Raw genomic sequence first — 16,386 nt, forward strand, 5'->3', positions numbered from 1 at the left:
CTTTCTATTGATCTTGCTAGCTATGTCATTTGCCCTGCAGAAGCTCTGCAACCTTATGCAATCCCATTTGTCCAACCTTTCTTTGATTTGTTGTGTTTCCGGGTCTCTATTCAGAAAATTTCGGCCTGAGCCAAGGAGACCCAGGGTTTCTTCCAAAGTCCTAGGAAGGAGTATAGTTCCTATATATCATTGTCATATGGTTTTGTCAAATACATGAGTGTGAAATGCTTTATAATTTTCTTTAACCTTATTGTCTTGGCCTACTCCATCTTCTTCTTCCTCTTTACTTCTGTCTCATATGGGGTTAAGGTGGAAAAGTTGTGGGGTTTTTTCCAGTGCAGTCAAAGACAAGTTGATGAAGACCAGTTTTACCTTGGATTTAATAGGATGTGTTTAGGTAGTTTTCAGTTTCCTTTGTGTAGAGTTAAGTGAGAGCTACTCTTCCAGGTATACAAATTGTTACCTGGGATTCCCTTCCTGCCCATGTCTTAACCTTTGTGGATGAAGTCACTGAAGGATCTGGCTGGAGGCCATATCACAACATTAATATCTCCTACAGTAATGGCAGGGGAATTGTTTGCATGGCTCCTTTTATCAGGCATGTAAAATTGTGGACAGCAACATCAATAACATCAATATTATTTATTCAAATCCCAAGTTTTCTCATATACATTTATAAATATACTAGGCATGCTATGGTCATTTATGATGGGAATGTATAAGTAGATTTGATGATATTTATGGGTTGTAGGAACACAAACGTATGAAATGCCACAAACAGTAAGTATCCATGTTAAGTCTGAGACTGGGCTATAACTAGAACATAAACTTAAAAAAATATGACGTAAAAGATTGTATTTAACTCCAGGAATCTTCGATTCTATCAATGTGAACTTCTTAAAAAAATTTTAAAGATAATCCATCTATTAATCTATCATTATAACAATTAAATTGTTTCCATGTTATTTGTTGTAGATTATAAAATACAAAAATAAAAAAGTACATGTTCAAGATTATTGGGGGGAGTACTAAGGAATGGCAATTTAATGATTATCAAATGCATGGCAATATGAATATATTTATTATTACTGAACTGTACACTTAAAATACTTTAGGGTGCAACCATATTTTTATACTATATTTAATTTACATAAAAATATGTAGATCAAAGGTAAGAAAATGAAAAGCAAACCAAGGAAAGTATTGTTTTCAGTATAGGTAACAAAAAGTTAATTCTACACTTGTGTTTAAGGGTCATGAATTTGTGAAGTTCTAAGGAGAGCTTTGATAGAATTGTAATTCCCACTAATAGCCTAGACTTTCATTACACATAGCATATTATAAATATAAAAGTAAATATCTGTTGAAATGATTTTAATATTAAAATACACTGAAACTAGCTTTCTAGTTTTGTACTTGAATGTGATTTTCTCATTGCAAATGAACATCCAGAGATGACATTGTAATAAGACCTGAATTTCTTGTGGGTTTCTGTTACAATACTCACAAAGATATATAGAAGTCATTTATTGATTAATAGATTCAGTATGTTCAGAATTGTTCATAACCAGTAGATCAATTAAAACCAATTCCTATGTTCAAATGGCTTCCTGGATGATTTTCTTTCCCTTCCTGCATCTTAAACTTTACAGACAGAAGAATGACTGTGACATAGCTGTACCCTTGAGTTACTGATGACCAATTTGCCTGCTGGGCTTTCGTCTGGTGTACCTGCTGTCTGATTAACACTGATGAGATAAGATGTTTACTGGCATTCATAAAGCACATGTGTAGGTGGGAGAGAAGAGGCTGCAATATTTTTATTTGCTTTTCTGTGGTTGGCTTGAGCTCCACAGAGACAGCTGTGTCTGAAATTCTCCCCAGACACACATTCACAAATTTATGCCCTATTGTTTCAGTGCTTTTCCTTAGGAAATCATAAAAGCTGTATTCCTGGCAGGAGAGAAGATTAGCATGAGCCAGAATCTGCACATTCTGAATTCTATGGCAAGATGATTTCTTTTTGCTAACATCCTGAAATATAGTGTTTACCTATGGAACTCAACTTGTAAAGATGGGCTAGAAATATTTATAAATGCCTATTTAAAAATAAATTATACACTAAGTAACAAAGGGATTTTTATATTATGTACTGACAAGAAAAGTTCCAGCAAGTAGAATGGCTTAAAAACAAGCCTTTCTCACTCGCTTAGATTTTACGGAACACATTCACAGACGTTATCTCAGCCTTCCAATTGTCGTGAGAAATCAATGTCTGGGACAGGTGTGGGTCATTACCTTGGTTTTATTGTATGAGGAAGCTGAGACTCAACATGACATGATCCCACCATCAGTGGCTGTAGCCTGTAAAGGACTCGGGTGCAAGCCAGACTTGAAGCCATTCACTCAGCTAGACAACTCTAATTAAATGCCTATGCTGTGCTTGGCATTGAAAAGACTCTTGAGAAAGGTGAATAAAACCAAATCTCTTCCCTTTATATATAACATTTTCAAAACCAGAATTTCTGTGCTTATTCTCATTCATTAAATATTTTATGTACATTACCTACTTAGATAAGCACTAAAATCCTTAGGAGGTAAATGGAGTGGAAAGTACTTTTATCCATTTACACAAGAAGAGACAGCTGAGTTGCGGGGTATCCCCTGTAATCTGAGCTACTAAGAAGGCTGATATCTGAGGATCTCAGTTCAAAGTCAGCCCAGGCAGGAAAGTCCATGAAATTCTTTTTTTAATTTATTTTTTTACTTGTTTTTATTAAATATATGTTTTATTGTAAAGATACTGTACAGAGGGGTTAGAGTTACATGAGTAAGGTAATGAGTACATTTCCTATTGAACATTGTTATCCCCGCCTTTGCTTTCCCCTCTTATCTCTAATTAACCACCAAAAAACTGGAAGTAGAGCTATGACTCCAGTGGTATAGTGTCAGCTTTGAGAGAAAAAACTAAGGGACAGTGCCCAATAGGCCCTGAGTTCAAGCACTAGTACTGGCACTATGAGAGAGACAAGTGAGCAGGCAGACAGAAACAGACAGACAGACAGCTGGAGTGCATTAATCATTTGGTACTGCCCAATAGTTGTCTGCCCCATAGATCCATCATCTGAACAGCCCAATAGATCCATGATCTGAACTGCCCAATAGGACCATGATCTGAACTCATGTAAACCAATTTCCCTAAAGTTATTGCCATAGTTTGACACAGCAGCCACTTCAGGCCCATCCTCTGCATATATTTTAACTTTTAATCGTCTTATGTATGGTTTCTAGCACACATCCTTCCATGTGTTTTTCTGATTCACTTAGCCTGCTATAAATCCCACAAATGCCAGTCCCTAAGGTAAGGCATGAGCTCATAAAGAGTACCCACATTTGGGTCACGAGTCAAGAATATTAACTTTGCTTGTTTTGAAATCAGGGTTGTACGCACTGCTAAGCAGGTGGAGGTGGAAACACTGATAAAATGCTTCTGTGGGATGGAAATAATTCTCAGGGCATCCTGACAGGGGATGTCCATGAGAAGCCTTGATTGCAATTTCTTTCCATCAGTCCCTCTGTGTCAAGCTTTTATATGGTAAATTAAAACTGAGTCTAAAAACAGGATTACTTTTTGTTTGCTTTGGTGAGTTAACACCCTGTTTACCCATTCTACTTACCCATCTACCTTACCTCAATGATTTCTGTTTAATTATCTCTGACATTATATTTCTGAATATAATGAATAATTTTTACCATGGAACTGCACTGCTATTAATATTATTATAGTGATCATGAATGGATTTTTTTCAAGTTAAAAGCTATCTTTGTGTATCAAAAGATCTAGAATATGTGTAAATATAGAAAATGTGATCAGAGAGAAAATAGATACATATGTTAAAAATAGACTGATGATATTTATATAGATACATATAAATATTAGATGTAATAAACATACACACATGTGAATATGTGTGCATATGTATTGTATGCAGTATATATATTTACTTATAAAAATATAAAGTATGTCCATATTTATATATGATATGAATAATATATTGTAAATATTTGTGATTTAATATTAATGTTTTAACTTTAACTATTGAATTTTACATGCATATATACAAATATTTCAATTGTATATATGCATATCCAAAAGACAACCTATTAGTCAAGTTTCTTCTCTAATTTTCTTTTTTCCCTGCTTTCTAAACAACCAAAGCAAAATTATTTGTAAAAATAAAAATCAATGCTCTAATGGAGAAAGAAAACATTCTCTGCAATATACTCATGATGCAGAACATGTATCATAAATGCAGAACAAAGGCAATTCACAAACTATTTTCTTATTTTTAAGTAGCTGTACAGAGTTTACCATTTCATAAGTCAGCTTATGAGTATAGTGCATCTTAATGTCACCTCTTCTGTCATTTTCCCTATTTTTCCTTCTCCACTCTCCTCAAGTTACATAGGTCAATTTTTACATAATGCACACTGAATACAATGCCCACATTTGTCCATCTTTTCTCCTATTTTAGTGGCACCCATTTTCCCTCCTCGCTCCCAAATATGTTCCTATTTCCTTGTGCTTATTTTGTTAAATTGTTAACATTTCAGAGGAGTTATACCATTGAACTCATCTGCTAATTATGTCATCAGTTTGTTTTTGTGTATATGCATAAAACCCTATATATGTTATCTTGTATTTTAGATCCAGTTTCCACATACATGAGAATTCGTATACTGTTTCTCTCCCTGAGCCTGAGCCTTCACTTAATTATCTTTTTAGGTCCATCCCTTTCCCTGAGAATGCCATAACATTATTCTTTCTGATAGATGAGTAAAATTCCATTGTATATATGTATGGCATTTTCTTGATCCACTCATCCAATTGTAGGGTATCTGAGGTGTCTCCAAAATATGGTTATCGTGAATAGTATAGCGATGAGCATGGGTGTGCAAATGTCTTTATTGTATCCTGGCTTGAAATATCGCAAAGGCAATTCATGGACTCTTAATAGTTATTACCTCTTGATCATGAAATGGACAAAGGATTTTCTTCATGTTTTATGTTGTTTTGAAAAAAAGTATACAGTATGTATATATACATCTTTTTTGCCTGAAGAAATAACTACCAGCTTTAGTGTTGCACTTTGGAAGTCTAGATTAGCAGGCAATGAATTTGAAGCCAGAGAGTCCAAGGCCAGTCAGGGAAACATAGCAAGTCAAAAAGTCCAAGTTCTGGGAATGTAGCTAAGCGATCTCATGCTTTCCTAGAATATGCAAGACCATGGATTTCATACACAAAAAGACTGCTAGCCAACAAGAAATAACCATCAAAAATAATTTCTGGGGAATTTTTAGCTTGAGTATTTGTATATGAAAAGGAAAGTGATCTTAGTTCTAATATCACATTAGAACTATCACAGTTCAATGTCAGCCTTAGGCTAAATGTTACCAAAATCTCATCTCAACCAATAAGATGGATATAGTGGTACATGTTTGTCATCTATGTAGGATACAGTAGATAGGAGGATGATAGTCCAAGGCTACCATAAGTGAGACTGTACTTGAAATAACAAAAGCGAAAAAGGAAGGAGTAGTGGCTCCAATGGTAGAACACCTACAACTGAATTGAAACATCATGGCTGCCAAATAATACAGATGGTATTAAAAGGGATCTATCTCAGTTTCTGTATTGTCTGTCTTGGGAAGCTGTAAGGAAAGAAACATGCTAACTATTGGGAAAACTGTCAGGTGCCAGTGGCTCACATCTGTAATTATAGTTTCTCAGGAAACAGAAACTTGGAGGATCTTGGTTCAAAGCTAGCTCAGGCAGAAACGTTAATTTTCTAATTAACTAGAAAAACGCCAGATTGGAGATTTGGTCTCAAGTAATAGAATGCCAATAATGAACAAGCAAGAATAGTGAATAAGAAGCCCTGAGTGTGAGCCCTATTACCAAAGAGAAAAAAAGAACGGGAACACGTTATACATTCCTTAATCTGAAGTATACCCAGACATGTACTATGAGAGTGTAGGGTGGTATACAGAGTATTTCAATGGGCTAGCTAATGAGAGTGGAATTTTGTGACAAAAGTCGCTAGATTAAAGAGCAGTATTTCACACTGCAGAGCATATGATGGGTGGCAACACACTGCTGCTCCTTGGACACACATTGCTTTTTCCACTGAGGACCAACTTCCTCTAGGCTGTTTCTTGTCATTGATTGAACCTGGTGGGGTTGCTAAACTAGATTCACTCAAGAGGCACATGAGACAACTCTGATGGGTGATTCTGAGTGGAGACTGTCTCACTGGCTTGGCCAAACCTTTCTTAAAATTGCCCTTCCATCTGAAAGTGTTTTTACTCCATCCATTCTTCTTCTTCATGACTTGAAGAAAGTGGATTCATTATCCTCCAAGGTGCCTCTCTTCTGCTCGCACCCTTACAATTCACAGCTATTCACAGGTATCCCGTTGCATATCTCTCTTGCACGTTCAATTGCTTCTTTAGTTTTGTTTCTTAACAGGCAAAGAGTGATATAGGAGATACTGAGAGGGATCCAAAATTGGGGAAGGAAGTTGAAATTTTAGGACTGCAATTAGTCTTATCTTCTGAGGTGTATGCAATATGGCTTGTTCTGGGTTGAAAGTAAGAATCTAGTTGGAGATTTCATTCACATTGATCTGAAAACACCCATTGGCGGGGTGGAATCTTATAGGTACTAAGATTTAGTCTTTTGAGGGGATACAAAGGAAACAGCCCCTACAAGGACAACAGTGTTGTATGGTTATTACAACAGTTTAATAACACCCAACATAGATGTTGAGATACTGCATGAGAGCTCTTAGCATTCCATTAAAGGCTAAATGAAAGAGCCAGATGGTCTCTTCATGTACAAGAGCCTCTTTTCAAGAACAAACACAACTAAGTATCAGACTAACCTGGCAGTTAAAATCACAAAGCTTCAAAAAGCATTTGACTACTTAGCAAAGGCTGTTTAGAACAGCTGTTATCCTGAATTATAGTATGAGGACATTGGATTCCTCTGTTACATTGGTTCTGAAGACTCTCTTAAACCCTCAGATTCTAGATGAGCTGTCAATCCTCTGTGTTCAAAATGTAGCTTTCCTGAAAGTCAACAGGTACCCCACCTCAAGAGTTCATCTGTCACTTCTCTTGGCTGTCAGACTCATAACCATGGTTAACTCCTAGCAGAACTCAGATTGAGATATGCTGGTCATAGCAAGGGAAAGCAGCAATAGCATACCAAAGGGGTTTCCAGAGTTAGGAAGAATGTACTAGTAGAAGACAAGGAAATTTTAAGGTTGGATTTTTATTGTGCTTCATTGATTGGGCTGGAAATTAAGAAGATATAATAAAAAGCTCATTAACTTGGGTACATTTTCTTATGATTACAAGCTTTAACTTACTGCTACTGACAACCCAGGATATGTAAATTGATATTAAAAGTTTGGAAAAACAAACAAGGTTGAGTGAAGATGAAGCACATGATGGTAAAATGAAAATAAAGTAGATTAGTCGGAATAGATACACAATGTAAAACCAAAAGATCCACCAGGGAAGGATGTCAGATGGACAGGCCAAGAGGACAAACACAAAATTGACCACAGCTATCATGAACATGCTGGAGAAAAGGGTAATAGGATCACTGAGAAGCCAACATCAGTGCTGGCTTTTCTCAGTAGCTTATACCTGGTAGTAAGAGAATTGACTACAGAGTTGGGTTTGTTAATATTCACATGGATAGAGCTTTTCTTGCCTCAAGAAATAGATATCAAGTGATGATATTTTCCTGAAAGGTTTCAGAAAGGTGTAATTGCCATAATGGACAGAAAGACTAGAGGCATGGCCAATGAAGCTTGATCTTCAAGGAGTTGTGGAGATCATAACTAGAACATGGCATTTCAAAGGGTAGAATATTTCACACCTGTAGCCAGAAAAAAAAGTGATCAAAACTGGGAAATTGGGAGGTTGAGAGTGGTTATATCAATACAAAATCATAATCCTTTATTGAATTCCTTGACTGGTGCCAATTTATACATCTAGAATCTGTTAACTGATGTGATATTTAAGTTTCTAGGGAAAAAGAACCATGTAACAGACAATACTCTGGCTATCCTTTCAGTCTTCTCTAAATTGATCTGCAGACATGAATAGGTCAGGGATGGTCACTGTATGTATCATAGATCATTTAATGACCTACTGTCACTGCCCTGAAATTTTAAATCAAGTTCTTTAAAGAGCAGTCTCCACATTTGCATTCCTATTTGATTGTTCACACTGTATAGATACATTTTTACTACTGATATTGAGTTGGGTAGTTATAGCAGGTACAGAGAATATTGTTGACTCTAATATCCAGACAACCCCCAAGGGTAATCATGAATTTCTGCTATAGTAGGATTTCATATCATCATGAAACAAATACTGTTAAAAATCTAGCTTTAAAGTGAGTCCACTGAATCTGGAAACCCACTCATATTCATTTTTTCCAGCGTCAAGGGTTTAATTGGTAATAATAAAATTGGTGACTAGAATGATACTCACCTTGAGTTCTTGGCCTTTACAGTAAGATCTATCGGAATGGAACAGATGAAGTGGAAATCACTGTCTCTCCCTACTCCTACATGTCCAGTGGGAGTATATATACAAAGTACATGTACAAAGAAACATCATAAATATCAAGCATATTAGTTTTTCATTAAGTAGAAAAGAATGTGGCTCTGCAAGAATGTTATGGGACAGATTTTATCATTTACCTGTTAATTTTCTGTACATGAATCTTAAACATCTGGGATAGATCCTAGAGACTTGAGGGCAGACCCTTGAAATCTTATTTAAGTGGTAGCCTGACTGCTAAGGGGAAGCAATATCTTTACTGTTGCAGACTGACACATTTTCAAGTACATAATTCAGTCATTGATTTGGGAAATGTATTCTTCTTTATTTCAATGATAAAGGAGGATCAGAATTAATGAGTCAATATTCATTTGAAGTTCTTTTTTCTTTTCTTTCCCCTGAGAGCTGAATCACTTTTATGTTTTTGTCATATTGTGAGCTGAAGGTATCTAGGTTGTTTGGTCAATCCACAGAACATCACGTTGTATGCCACTGAGGTTATCTTATGTCAATAGCATCGTGCTAATCAGGCAATGCCAACAATGGATGTTTGTGAGCAGGAACTCTTTGTAAGACATATAGTTCAGAGGGAAGGCATTGCCTTACAAAGATTCAGTCATGATACTCAATGAAATCTTTAGGAATTGCTTTTCAGGAACTGCACAAACAATGCTTTTCAAACAAAGGAAAATGGGTCTCACATCTCCTACTAAAATGAAACAGAGAATCTGGAATTTATTTTTGAGTTCTAGAGAGTAAGAAAAGTGTCTGGTCTATGTACTGGGTGACAAGAAATGATTCAGGTGTCTTGTGCAAAAAAAAAAGTCAGCAGACAGCTTATGACAAGTCTGAATGGGAGAATCATAGTGCAAGCCTTGATATTGAGGTGTAAGACCAAGCCACCTACAGAAGGGAAAAGAATCTTTTAGTCAAACAGGTCATGGTACCATTGGAAACTTGATCATAAAGCACTAGAAGATCCTAGGTCGAGAACTGCACATTTTAAGCTGTGTTATTTAGATTCTTCCAAATTAACCAAGTGATGATGAAAAGGTCATACACAAATTGAGCCCAATCAGAACAAGAGGTTTTGGTGAACATGAGCCATTCTGTTCTCCCTTGCAGTCCACCAGCTATCTTCTGATATGGGTACTTATGGGCAAAGTTAATCAATAATGTCTTTGGTAGAACAAGTTGGACTTCTTATCTTTTATAGTAAGTAAGGAGGTAACCATGAAGATCGATGAAAAAGATGTTACAAAGGGTTTGTATAGAATCTAGGTTTGTGTCACCTTATTTGGGGATGGGCTCAAGGAAGTAAATTTTTTTCTGTATAGTGAGTGATATCATAAAGTGTTGTCATTTTGAGTTTCTAATAATGTTCATCATTTTTTAAGGTTTCCATATTGATTAAAATCTTATTCTTTAGGGTCTCATTGTGTAGCCTACATTAACCTCAATCTCACAATCTTCCCACTTCAACCTCTTAAGTGCCAGAACTACATGTGTTCTTCTGCAGGTCAAATTGTGTTGTGGATGGGCTTAAACTGGACAGCTATCAACATTTGGGAATGGTTTTGAAAGACACTAGAAAGAGGAAATCTTCCCAAAGGGTGGATCTGAGAAGAATGAACCTGGTCATCCACTTTGTGAAGAAGGAGACATGGCCTGAGGTAGGTAATAAAATAAATAGGTGCCTGGGCACTGACATGTAATGGTATGGCTCTCTTGTCAATGATTGAAGAAGAAAGGAATAGCAAGATTGGAGCAAGGAGATCCAGAGGATGGATGTAGGAGAATAGGAATGGTGTTTGAAGATTTTTGTATCACAGGCTAATGTGTATCAGAATTCAGGAAAAATAGATTCAAGAAGTAAACATGTAAAATTATGGTTGGGCGTTGGTGGCTCAGGCCTGTAATACTAACTACTCAGGATGCTTAGATCTGAGGATCAAGGTTCAAAGCCAGCCCAGCAGGAAAGTCCATGAGACTCTTATCACCAGTAAACCACTAGAAAACTGGGAGCAGAGATGTGGCTCAAGCAATAGAGCACTCTCCTTGAGCTGAAAAGTGCAGGGACAGTGCCCAAGCCCAGAGTTCAAGCCCCATGATCGACCCTCCCCCCCAAAAAAATTGGCAATGCAGCAACTGCCATACTGGGAACCTGGAATTCTATGTATGAAATTATGTAACCTGAGCAGGACAGGCAGGAGAGGTAAACTTACTTTAAATAGTAAAGGCTTTCTGTAGTAGTGAAAGATGGAGCCAGGCAAAGAGTGAGGAGGAGAGTATGCAAAGAGGAGAGAACAAAGAGGCGAGCAAAGAATAGGAGTGTTCCAAGGACTGGAAGAAGACAGTGTGAATAAGGGGATATGGTACAAGAAAGGACATAAGTGTGCAGGAGCCAATTTATATCTTGCCTTTTCTTACTCAAAGAGTAATGAGGAATTTTAGAAAGTTTCTAACTAGAGATATGATATGGTCCAGTTAGCATTTAAAAAGGATTATTCTGGCCTACCTGTCAGAAGATCCTTTAGGAAACTATATAATCATCATTTGGATCAATAACAATACAGATCAAGGCAGGCCCTCACCTAGCTTGTGAATGAACTGAATTGTCTACACTTGGGTGGGAAAGTAGCTCTGTGGGTGGATGACACAGCCCTTCTCTCACAGCTAGCATTCCGATGTCTGACATTTTGACCTGCTTTCTCAAACACAGGTGGCATGTGCACCTATAGTTCAGGTAATCTGTATTGGGTTAATACTAAGAGCTTACTCCCCTGTGTGACACCTCTCAATTATCTTTGACCACATCCAATCTTTTCTTTTTCTTTTTCTTTCTTTTTTGGTCAGCTGTGGGGCTTGAACTCTGGGCTTGGGTCCCTACACTTTTCAGCTCAAGGTGAGCGCTCTACTGCTTGAGCCACAGTGTCACATCCGGTTTTCTAGTGGTTTATTGGAGATAAGAGTCTCACGGACTTTCCTGCTCAGGTTGGCTTTGAACCATGATCCTCAGATCTCAGCCTACTGAGTAGCTGGGACTACAGGCGTGAGCCACCGGTGCCTGGACACATCCAAGCTTTGAAAGCCAACTTTTACAGCCAATTTCAGATTAAATGTATTTCATCAGAGCTTTGGCTCTTTGGAAGACACTGGAGACATTGAAGTAAAGCAAGACAACCAAAGACACGAAGGGAAATTAAATGTATGAATGGATGGATAACTACAGTTATTGGATTTCTTTTAAGTTTTTAGTTGTTATTACATAGGTGTTGTACAGAGGGGCTACAGATACATAAGTCAAATAAATAGTACTTTTCTTTTTGGACAATGTCACCCTTTCTCTGGCTCTCTCACAGTTTTCCTTCCCTCATTAGATTTCTTTCAAAGAGATGAAAAGTGATGAAGAAGAAAAGGGAGTAAGTCTCACTGAGACTTGTTGAGTCAGAGAAGTTGCTGTGGTTTTAGTAGTAATACAGGACCATTCATCCCAAAGGACCACAGTGTGCTGGAGAGCATTTGTTAAGTCTGATTGTGGGCCACTGGATTGCTAAACTTTCAGTGAGTGGTAATGACACACTCCACTGGGAACCTCTTAACTCAGTTCTTGCTTCTGCTGTTATGGTGTCAACACATTGAATATTATTGTTTTCCAAAAGAATAAAGAGAAATCATTCATATAAATACACTTGGTTCACATCTGCTCTGTGCTATGTGAAACGCACCTGCCATTCATGTGTGGAAAGACATTGAAGAGTAGTTCTAAAGAGGTAAGGAACTTTTATGTTAACCTAACCTCTTAATGATAATGATGCTTCCAACAAACCTCTTCCCACAGGGTGATGCACTACAATATCTCCCTCTTAGATTCTCCAGAGATTTTCAAAAGTATGTCAGTACCATTTACCCCCATATATCTTCTTTCACACACCAACACCTCAATGATGAATTCAAAAAATATATGATTCAGTGTTACAATTGGCCTGGCACAATTGACAGTATGCCAATTTCATAATAAAAAAGGGGGAAGAATCATCACATGAAACAATAGAATTTTCTCCCTGAATCTTGAGATCGAAACTCCTATACTCATCATCATTATTAATTTTTATTGTTGTTGTTATATTATCATTATTATTAATTGTTTCGGTACTAGGGTTTGAACTCAGGACTATATACTCTTGCTTAGCTTTTTCGCTTACAGCTAACACTACCACATGAGCCACAGACAACTTAGGGCTTTTTGTGGTTATTTAGAAATAAGAGTCTCTACAATTTGTCTGCCTGGGCTAGTTCCTGGAGCTAGTTCTGTATTACAATTCTCAGTTCTCAGCCTCCTGAGTGTCTAAGATTTCAAACCACCCATTAAATTCATAATTAATGTGCAGAGGCCATAGGACAGTGGTAGAGTATTTGTTTAGTTAGTACCAATCCCTGAGTGTGATCCCCAGCACTGCACAAAGGTGAAAATAAATTAATTATACTAGTTGCTCCAAATTTTGGAGGAAACATTATTACATATTATCGAGAGACAGAGAATTAGTGAACTTTTTAAAAAAAATGTAATCTTCCGAAGTTTATATCAAAGTGGTATGATTGAGGGTTTCTATGTAAAGATATTAAAATACTCAATTGCATTTCTAAAAAGTAATACGAGTTTAGTGTTTAGGAAACAAATTATGGCTTTGCTCATTAGAATTCTGAAAGTCAAAAATTAAAAGACATTGAGTAAAATAACTTCAGGGGCAATTTATGTAGATAGCTGTTAATTAAGTCACTCTGTCTTAAATTTGTTTGGAAATGAGGTACAAATGAACAAAGTCAAGCTCACTAAACATCCAAAAATGTAAATATATACAGATTTTTATATAACCTGCAGTTTGTAAAATTTGGATTCATCATTACTTCAATTGAATCATTGCCTTGCTTGTATTTCTAACTGTAAAATATATTTGTACTTTAGGAAACATAGTTGATCATGTGTGCAGAATTCAAGTCCACAGACTAAAGAAGTAATTGCCAGAAAACTCATTTCTAGAATTCTGATGGCAGATGCTCTGGAAGGATGAGAAAAATAAACTGAAGTTTTACACACTCTATCCCAAGCTAAGATCTCTCCTTCTTTGTAAGGATTAACTCTTATTGTAGGTTCTTTGAATTCAATTAAGTTTTTTTTTATCATATTTTCAACCTTCTAGTACCATATATTACAATATTAGAATTGTTTGTGAAGCAACATGATATTAAAAAAATATGTTATGCTCACTGTAAATGTATAGAAGAGAAAAAACATAATTTTATAGTAGCTCACCACTATCTAAATTTTGACATTTCCTTCTGGATTTTGTCCAAAAGCATACAACTTACTGTGTGTAAAATTTAAAATATATGTAAAAAACACTCATTATGACAGAAACTCTGTTACATGTCATGTTCTGTTTCTTATTTCCCCTTATAATATTTTTTATAAATTAATAATAGTCCTAGAAAGCAATGTAACTATTTCATACCTACTGGTTTAAAACATATCCTTTTACTTAGCCATTTTACTATCATTAAACTCATTTTAATTTTAATTAGAAGTAATTATTATAACAGGTAAAGCTGCAGTGAATAATGGAAACCTTCTCCAAATCTTCTATATACTTGACTTTTGTGATTAAGTTTTTCAAATTTTTGAAATTGTTTTTAATGAAGAAAAAAGTTGTGAAAACAGTCCAGGAGTTGCCAATGACTTCATGCAGCTTCTATGTCGCAGGATTTTAAAGTCAACGTTCACGAAACTCCAGATTCCACAAATATTTCACCCATTTTTGCAGTAATAGCTTTCATCTTGCTCTGGGACTGATGTGGGATGTCATAATGCAGTTGTTCTTAGATGTCTTTAGTCACCCATGTTCTGTGTCACTCTGAGAGGGCATGCTCTTAACACTGGGGGACTCCCCCACGTAATTTCTTAAGTGTTTCAATTCATAGTTATCTGATGCTCTCTCATGAATAAATTGGGGTCTTCAGTCTATCCAGGATGGCAATGTGGCCTTGTTTCCATAATATCAAAGTGTACATGATAAAATATTAGGCTTATCTCTAGTGAGGAAACCTTTGGAACGTTTAAAATAGTAGAGCAAACTGAAAAACAACAGTCGTTAAGGTGGCTGAAATTGGCATGCAGAATCCAATGAAATTAAACATTGTGATGTTCCAAGTTGCTCTTCCTGTAGTTGCAAAATATAGAAGTTATTCTTCAAAGAATATTATGTCCATGCATCAGCATTTTAGAATGTTAGAGAAGGTATTTTGCATTGTAAAACTACTGTCTGGATGGTAAGATTTATATATGTTTTTCTTTTCCCTCTCTATTTTTAGATTGATTTTATTATTAATAATAAAGTTTCAGTGGTTATCTGAAATGTATAAATCAAGCTTCCATAGTTATCTAAAAATTTCTCCTGCAGACTGCATCAACTGGTTTCAGACAGAACATATTTTTATTCCATAGTCCTCTCTCTGAAGTTTTATTACAATGTATCAAACTCAGATTGAGGGCTGGGAAGGTGGCTCAATGGTAGAGTGCTTGCTTCACATGCATAAGGCCCTGGGTTCGATTCCTCAGCACCACATAGGCAGAAAAAGCTGGAAGTGGCACTGTGGCTCAAGTGGTAGAACTGAAGAGCTCAGGGACAGTGCCCAGACCTAGATAGAGTTCAACCCCCACAACCAACAATAAAGAAAGAAAACTTAGATTAATTTCTCATTAATACTATTAGTTGTCTCACATCTTACTAGAAAATGATTAGCCTACATCTTTAAATATTGACTGTATTCTTGTCCTACTCGTACTTCTATTTCACTTCGTTATTTGAGATAGTGCTTCAAACTCACAATCCTCTTGCCTCAAACTCATACTACCTGCTTGCAGGCATATACCAGCACACCTGGATTCCTTCATTGTCATCTCTAACCTCTATGTGTCATTTGGAGTCATTTCTTTGTATTTGACCTCTAAGTCTCTATTCTCTCATCTACTGAGATCTTTTAAACTTTTCACTTTTTTAATTTCTAGAAAGATTTGGTACTTCCCCAAAAATATTTGATTAGGTTACAGATTTCCTTTTTAAACTTTTGTATGTGTTTTGCAAAGTCTGAGCACCAAGAGGTGGCAGATTTTGGCAGATTTAAGATTCAGTCTCAGGACCATCTGATTTCAAAGACAATGTTCTTGGAACATTGCTCCTCTGAAACCGTCATTTTTCTTTCTCTGTTAATTCTTTCCTTTTTTGTTGCCAAATTCAAATTTGTATTTTAACAGCAAATAGAGTGATTTGTGCGACTCTATAAATTGGTTTACGGGTTTTATAATACATTTTGATTTAAACTAATTAAATTAATAATTAATGTTCAGTGGAGCATCAATATTTTAAATTAAAATGTTTAAAATATATACCAATTTTATTAAAAATGCTCACTTTTTAATTTTACCTTGTTTTTTATTATATCTAGGTCATTATAAAAAGGGGCTTCAATTCAACATGTCACGTTAATGCACGTGAGTATGTGCACCTCAGTCAATGTTGCTCCTTTCAGCATTCTCCTTCATCTCCTCTAACCTATCACCTCAATTTATCTATCCCCCCAGTTTACCTCATTTCATTTTCTCATATGTACATAGAACTGCATTCTCCCAACCTTCCCCTCTCCATGTGTCTGTACCCTACCCTGCGCTCACAGTGTATCTTCCAA

The sequence above is a fragment of the Dipodomys spectabilis genome, unplaced genomic scaffold (genome assembly GCF_019054845.1).
Source record: "Dipodomys spectabilis isolate Male_0828 unplaced genomic scaffold, ASM1905484v1 ptg000017l, whole genome shotgun sequence".
Taxonomy (NCBI): Eukaryota; Metazoa; Chordata; class Mammalia; order Rodentia; family Heteromyidae; genus Dipodomys; species Dipodomys spectabilis.